The following is a 9,383-nucleotide window of genomic DNA, read 5'->3' on the forward strand; positions in this document are numbered from 1 at the left end:
ATCAGCAATGTAAGAGCTTGTGCGAAGAGGATTTTTCACGTAACAGTTACGTTACCATAACTTTTAATGAAGATATGTATCTACTAGCTAGTTAATTGGCGAAATCGAAACAAAAATGCATTGCCCTACCTGAGTGTACAGTGTTAATTAAACTAATGAGATAACGAGAAATGGATATTGAATACCATTTCTTTCTAGCAGTGTCTAATAATCGCAATTTTCATGTTTATCGTAAAAAAAAATTACAATTTTTTAAGGAAAAATTAAATATTAAGCTTCCTCGGCATCATGAAATTCATTAATTCTTATATATCAGGCATTTATCATTTTTAGCATTATGTTCGAACAAGTTGATGAGAAATTTGAATTAAAAGCTTCTTCTTATAAAACTTTTATCTTAATTCCTCTATACTCCTTGACACATTTTATGTTACTTATCTAAAATTAAGAGTCATAGTTGAGATGTTGATTTATTAAGTCACTTTTCAAATATGCTTATTACTATCATTTTAATTTCATATCATATTTTCAAACTTTTAATTTCCTTTCTTAGGTTTTCGATTCTTGTATGATATTACATAAAAAGCAAAATACTGAATTTAACTGACCCATTAACAGCAACTTTTATACACATTTGTTCCAGATTTTGTAGAGTATTTAAATTACTTATCGTGCAAAAAAATAATAATAATAATAATAATAACTTAGCATCTAACAACGTGACTATTTTACAACTGCAATTTCTACAATTTTGAACTTCAAAATTTAAACTATTTTGTTAAGGACTATCCAATGTGTATTTAGATATAACTTCATTCGACTCGGAAAAGGACGAATATTTTTATCCTGTTAATTATCATGTTTTTCATAGTCTAAAAATCTATATGTTCTTCGATAAAATATGAAAATTATATTTGTTTAATATAGATATAAATTTTGATCAAATAATATAAAATATGTATAGTTTTTCACTGTAAAATAATAATTTATTTACAATTGTATTACTAAGTCTTCTTTTCTTTTTTTTTTTCTTGTTTTACAAAAATATTTAAGATATATTATTTTTTTTTTATTGCTTTTATGAGATAGAAAACAGAAAATATAAATTTATGTCCTTTGGTATTAAGGAGAGAAAAATTTTAAAAAGTAGATATTGTAATTTACGTAAAATATCATTTCCGTCATATAAATTATAAAGTGATAATAGAATTGAATAAATTTAATGAAAGGAACTAAATATGTATGTTTCAAGGAGAAAAATAATTGTATAAATACATATGATTTTATTTTTTAATAAAATGTCAGACAAATCGAACAAAATACTGAACCTTTCATTATAAACAATCAAATTTTAATTCAACTTATGTATTGGTAAAGAATTTTTAACTTAATGATACGAATAATATCTATACGTACGGTTTTTAATACAACGAGTTTTTATTATTAACTATTAAATTCAAATTGCACACTTAAATTTCCTATATTTAATTTGTTTAACATAAAAACTCAACCATTACAAGAAAGCATTTAATTTTAACGATTTAAACTATCTTCATAAGTAAAAAGTTTTTAATTGAGTTCGACAAATATAGTTAAATTTTTTTTGTCAAACAAAAGTATAGCGATCTTTCATATCAATTTCAAACATTCTGGCTAAATAAAAAATGGCTTAAAAATATTTATTAACAAAATAGAGAGCTTTTAAGCATTGTATAGTATATGATTTGAGGTAACGAATCATATTAATTAAGAACGTTAATTTCGTAACTTTAAGCCACATTTATTGTATAACAAGTACACGTTTTTATTAATTAAAATGAAATCGCTTAATAAACGAGTGGGCATCTAACTAATTGTATTGAATATTTAATATTAATGTTTAAATAACAATTATCGATTAAATGTGCGAAATGTAGGAATTTTGTGACAACTTAAAATTTAATAATTAGCAATATTTTTACGTCATTTGTTTTGTATTGTGAAACATTTTAAAGGGAAAGAAAATGTAAATACATTGATAATTTGATTATATTTGTACATTGTCTGTTAATTTGATGAGTACAATCTTTTTTCCAATATGAATTAAGATGCCATAGGACTCAGTATTAATTGTTGGAGAAAGTTGTCCAATTAGAATGACTCTTACTCTAAGAGTACCAAAGCCAACTTAGATAAGATGAAATTTTACTTTTGAAGAATCTTGACGGGACAACTGGGATAAAGAAAAAATCACTTTTTCAGTAATATATCGGCATTGAGCTTCAGCTAATATAGATTTTTTTATTTTCGTACGCCGTATTATCAGATAAAACAGATTAAGAAATGCGATCGATCGTTAACTCAGCCATATTGACTGTAAATATAATAAAATTACAACAGGAGTTTTTTTTTTTTTGAGAGAGAGTGGCATTCTTTGAAATCTTTTTAAATGTTAATAAATGACTTAATAAAAATGACTTAATAAAATGGTTATTTTTTATTGGAAAATTGTATTTTTATGATATTGATGTATCTTTCATAAAATGTGAATAATTATTTAATACATTAAATGCTGGCTGTTTTGGAGCGAAATTTACAATTTGTTATTTTATCGAGCAACAATGAATGGCAATGATGATTATAGGAAATGAAGAAAAATATAAATTAATAATTGCGAAGTGAGTTTATAGCTATTTTCATTATCATAATTGACATACGGCATCCAACAAATTTGTATAAAAAATTATATTAACGCAACAATGTTACACAAATCTGCTCTTATCGCATATTTGTCCGATCAAGTAACATTGATGAATGAAGATTCGAGCTTGTCCGTAAATAATACCATTATAATCTCGTAATCCTATATCCATAATCAATCAATATCATGTAAAACTATTTAAATAGCCACGACGCAAAATTTCATACATATAATTCACATAGAAACATTATTTTGTTAAAATCCTCGTATAAGGAGAAAGAACTTTATTTTAATTGAAAATAGTTTCATTCGTAGCAAATGAATATTCACACATTGCCTTAGTAACAAAATAGTATGAAAGTTGGCAACGCTGATATAGTCGAGCCTAATTAAAGGTGGTTTGTATTGGAAGGCTGCCCGACTACTGACTAGTACGTCTAATTTACCGAGACTTTTCGATTCTGTGACTAGTGTTTCTAATTTGTGCAGACTTTTCAATTCTCTGCACTACAATTAGAGTTTTGGGACGATATGCTCGAGTCGTAGTTGCGAACTTTTAAACTAAAAGCGAGAGTTAACGGCTCGTACTAAAATACGATCTGACGACGTTTCGCATACGAGTTAAATGACACTTTTCAAGAGATTCTTTATTCAAGATGACGTATCTTAATGAGAAAAAGAAAACAATATAATTTGAAGGTGGAGTGTTGCCGATATTGGATCTGGAAGAGCTTGAATTGATGGCTTTCCTAACTTCTTTCCAAGTGCGCGAATACAATATGAGCACGCGGGCGCTGAAACTGATACTGAAAATAAGAGAAAATTTCGCATGCATTAGTCACTCTCGCGGATTTGGTGAAAATGTTTGTTCGCCGGCTATCAAAAGATTTCATTCACAAGATCAAATAAGATGGATGTATGAATTTCTTCGTCAAAATTTATATATTATATTTACGGGGAAAGAGATATTTAATTTTTGTCCTTGTTATTATGATTATTGCCGTTAGAGTTATTATTAAGAGTAGTTTTTGACTCAAATTATCCAAAGTATTTTCCAAAGTTATTGCTAAAATGATAGTCTGAATATTCACGAAGATCACTTAAGATTTGGCCCGTCTTCAACGTTTCCATTTATTGAAATGTCATCTATAAGATTGAAACATGTTGGGAGGTCATTAGTGACGTATCAAGTTTTACACAAGTATTTTGCAATATTTTTACCACACACGAGAAGAAATCTATATTATTTTATAAAAACGAATTTTCACATTACTGTAGCCATGACTTTTTACCGTGTAATCGAATATAACAATTTCATACTTTTTAATAATAGATATTACATTAATAAATTATATAAATAATTTTCTTCAATTTGGAAAGTATAGCTCTATATAATAATAACAATAACAATAATAATAATAATTGTTATTTATTTATAATCTACAATATTCATTAAAATCGTAAATTCTTGAAAAAAAAAAAAAAAATAGTTAGACGGGAATTTCTGTCTGTATACATTCGATTGATTTAATTCTGATTTCATAAGTGAAATTGATTTCCTTGATTAATAAGTTTTCTTAACGTTAATTTAATATACAAAAAAAAAACAATAGATTGAAAGTACATATTAGAGAGTAAGATAGAATAATTTCCAGTGAATATAATTCTTTCTATAGATTGTAATTATTATTCTACTCTAGCATTAAGTCTATAAAATTTGTTCATTAAATTCGATTTACAGTTTTCTTCTATTCATATTTATAGTCTCAATACTAACGACAATATTTAAAGAATGTAGAAGAGTGAAAAATTCGATAAAATCTATTAAAAACAATATTTTTTATTATATAAAGCCTTTGATTATATATTCAATGTAACAGAATATATATTCAATATTGTTTTGTTTATTTTATTTCAGATACAAATAGAGCTACGTAAAGTTTGTTAATCTGAAATATCAGAAAGTTCTAAATAGAAGCTAAATATTTATTCTTCAAATACAAGTAGTTGAAATTGTAGTGAAATTCAGAAAAATGAAAATCTTACAATATTTATAATTTATAATAATCGAAAATAAGCTTAAAAATCTTGATAGGAAGCTTAGACATTCTACATTATTATTCATATATATATATATATATATTGCTTAAAGCTCATGTACTATTTGGTTTACTTTTTTCTTCCAATTTATATTTAATACTTTATTACAATATACTATTACAAGCATCACGATATACTTATTTAATACTTTCTTAGTTTAATATAACATTCGTGATATTTATCTTCAAAGAAATTGCATTATAACAGAAGAGAAAGTTAACACATATTTCAAAGATGAAAACATGAACATCATTTATTTATAATAGGATAATTAAATATAATTAAATATCTAACAACGTTATTTTTCAACGATGAAGATATGCCGAAGTGTTTATGTGCTTCGGTATTCGCAATCAATTCACAAAATTAAATTCACCACTACGAAGTTTAATTTATGTTAATTAGTTGAAATGTATGCCTGAGAGTTTCGGAACGAATGAAATTGATGTCATTTTTAATGAATAAACTATTGCTTCATTTATAAAATCTGTATAAAATAAAAATACGTTGAGATAGAATTTTTATTAAGATATTATTTGTATTATAATTTAAATGTTGAGGAATATTCAAGTAACTATATCAAATTAGACTGGAGTTATTAAACTATTTAATTGATTATAATAATTAAAAGAACGTAAAAACTAATTCAGGAAATGCAGTTACTATAGGAAAGTACTATCGTAATGTGATATTTCATCATAATTCAGCAATAATATATTCCCCTAATGTGATAAAGATATTAATTGAAATTATATTCGAAAGAATTACATACTTAATTGGTCTAACAATTTTAATTCCTGTCGTCTCTTACTTCAAACATTGAAAGAGAGAAAAATAAGCAGAGTATAATAAATTGATAAAGAAATGCTGCATAATATTATGTTTCTAAATAATGTATAATATTAAAATTATTTTTCATAAATGGTAATGAATATAATGAAAATTATACTTAGTTATTATTTAAACGTTAAAATAGCTTCAACTACGTAATCGATAAGTAAAATTGTTCTTCATCAACTCAAGGGTATGAATTTACTTTAAACAGGACATAATACTTGGATCAATACAAGGCAAAATAAAGACGAAAAAATATCATTCGCTTCACCAATTCTTTCACCAATTTATAGTAATGTTTTCGATTATCCTAAGCTTTATATTTGTGCACTGGACAAAGGAAAATTGTCGCATATAATTTTATATCAATATTAATTGGCTCTAAATTTCAGTACGAATTAGAAAATTGTAATTTGAGAATATTTAATATTGTTAACAGAGTTTTTTAATTTAAAATGTAGTTGCATTATTTAGTATAATAATTAATTTATTTGGCAGTGAATTTTTCAAAATATATATAATAACTGAAATTTCTAAATATGTAAATTAAAATGTATGGAATTACCATCAATTAATCCGTACACTATATACCCTTCTTAGTAATTTCAAAAGATTATAATTTGAATTCAAAGCTTGTGAAAAGACTTGTGCTATATATACATATATTTTTTTTTTATAAAAGTGTCATTCCTTTAATTATTATAAATTTATTACTTTTAATCAAACCAAGTATATATATATATATATATATATATATATATATATATATACATATATAATTACTTTTAGTAAATAACACAAAAAGAATAAGTTGAAAATGATTATTTGATTTCTAAATTTAATTTATGTAACCACCATTATTACAGAATAATTGCTACGCTATAATTCAAATTACGTCAAAAGACACCTTAACTATTATATGTAATAATTATTAATTATTTTTACTTATGAAGAATAAAAATATTCTATTCCACCATAGTTTGAAATTAATAAACAAGTTTCTTTCTCTTTTGATGCTTAAAATTAATATTTATTATTTGATTTCAAATTTTATTAATCCAAATTTATTTATCAAAAAATTTTTTAATAATGTTTATAATGATAAATAATATTCAGTAATTAATAAAACATAAAATATTTTTTTAATGATTTATTTAAAGGGGAAAAGATAGTCGGAAGAATAAACTTTTCATAAAAATTATAATTTAGAATAGACTAGACTAATATCTACTGTATATAACAAAATATTTTTTATGAAAAAAATTAATTAAAAGTTTAATTATTATTCGTTTGATTATGCAACAGATTTATGCAATGAAATGAGATTAATATGAAAATATTAATTAATTTTTTAGGATATTATTTGGTTTATAATTATGAATTTTATGTAATTAGATCACAAAGTTTATCCTCGAACAATGATTAACTATATATAAAATTATTAGTTTTGAATTTACTTGAAAAGTTAAAAAAATTAATAGATAAGCCAAATGATATAGTTTAGAAGTCCTGCAATTATGAACAATTTCATCTTGTAATAAAACGATATTTTAGTTTTTTTTTTTTTTTTTGTTATATTAATGTGAAAAAAAATGGAATATTTCAACATTTGAATTTTAAATTTTGAAATATTTAAAATTTTATTATGATGAAGTACTTCTCATATATATTATAATTGTCGGTATATGCGGTATTTTCCATAAGTATTGTAACGGTCACTATGGTATTGTCTAAAACCTTTCATTTATAGTGTTTTTGTATCATATGTACAATATTCGGTAAATTATTAAGTTGCATAAAACAGTTGTTCATATATCAATATATATTTTATAATTATTGTAAAATGACAAAGAGTATGTAATACATACAAATTAAAATATATGTATAGTTTAATGTGAACCATATGTCATGTTCTTCAATAAAGTAGTAGAAAATTTTCAGATGCACATAATAATATTAGCAAGTGTGTGTATTTTATTATTGATATCGTGGTAATGAATTATAGAAAATGATAAATTTCTTTGAATTTTTGACGACTTTATAAAAGATTTCATAAATTGAAAACAGATATAACACGTTTTCGCAGAAATATATATTTTATCCTAAACGGTGTACTATAATTTTTTAAAAAAATATGAAAAACAATTCCATATTAGATTCACGATGAAGTAATAAATTTTAAAAAGAATATATATATATATATATTTCATAGAACGATGAATTGTCTTATGTTGTGAAACAATTTAGTTTTTAGTTATAATATATTCGTCTATTGATATATTCGTCTAAGCACGTTTAAACAAATTTTCCTATTTATACATTGAAAATCTAAGAAATGTTTTATAAAGACTTTACAACTATTATTTTATAGAGGTAATATTAACAACAGAAAATTAATAAAAGCGATGTTAGTTTTTCTTTACTTTAATGTATTTTAAGTTTCGATTAAAATACTCAATTATTTCATATATTAAATTATTTCTATTTATGTTCCGGAGAAAGAAATTTGATTCTAAAAATTATGTGTTCTATAACTGTAATAGTTTTATTAATATAAATTATCATTTAAAAACAAATACTTTGTTATAATTAATCGGATCAAAAATAATTTAATCCGATATAATTTTATATGATTTTGATGTTTTTTTTTTTTTCATCAAAGAATTGATATCCAATTCTTTCTTATATATATATTTTTTATATTGAATATAACAAAGTTTTAAGTAATTAAAAATATTTACAGTATATTTTTAGTGATTAAATTGTAAGACGTTGGAGTAAAATGATATATACTTGTAGTATTTTATAATGGATATTAAATTATTGTTTATTTAAATAAAATTCAATGATCAATTCTTAATAAAAGTAAATATAATAAATAAATAATTAATAAAGTTTTCGAAATTAAATTTAGTGACAGATTAAAAGAGTTAGAGTGGTAATCGCGAAAAATACGTGAAAATGAAATTACTCAAATAAAGCAAACAATAGAGTAAAAAATAATAATTATAGTTAATGCAATATACTAATTATTTTTATTATGTCTGTCACTGTATGCGTGTGTAGGTGTTTCAATGAAAAATTAAGTAAACTCATAAAAGCAGCGTCAAGAATTTCGTGTGAAGCGTGAAATGTTCAATAACGAATACCCGCGGCACTCCCTAACAAGCGTAAGTCACGAAATCAGCTTTATCTATATATTGAAAAGATATTATTGGTAAACCCGTTACCTCTTGTAAATGGTGAAAAAAGTTTAAGTTTGTTTACAGATAAAATATTGGATATTTTCCTTTCAATAAAATAAAATATGTAAGCACTTTTGAATATCAAATTTGTAGTTGATTTATTCAACTGCTCTATTCTTGCAGGACCTATATTTAATATTGAATTTTTAAAAAAATATATTCGTTTTTATATTTTCATGAACATTTTGATATGCAGAGGATTTTAACATCTTTATAATGATTTGAGTTGATTTTCACAGCCATGCCGGAGATCCATGAATTACGTGATTTTTATTATAATATTTTTAAAATGTTTCTCTTAGTTAGTTATAAGTTTTATAATAAGCTAATCCTTAGCAGCATTATTCTTTGTTGATTATGAATTTTCGTTTCCTCATTTTTAAAACTATTTTGAGATAAATGCAAATATACATCGTATATTATTTTACTTGTTTTATTAAAAAATGTATATAAATAGAATATATTATTAATTCTAGTCTGCCACTTATCAGTAATTTAGTTAAAATATAGACATTATTTTTCTT

This window comes from Ceratosolen solmsi, unplaced genomic scaffold (assembly GCF_000503995.2).
Source record: "Ceratosolen solmsi marchali unplaced genomic scaffold, CerSol_1.0 scaffold3, whole genome shotgun sequence".
In the NCBI taxonomy this organism is placed as follows: Eukaryota; Metazoa; Arthropoda; class Insecta; order Hymenoptera; family Agaonidae; genus Ceratosolen; species Ceratosolen solmsi.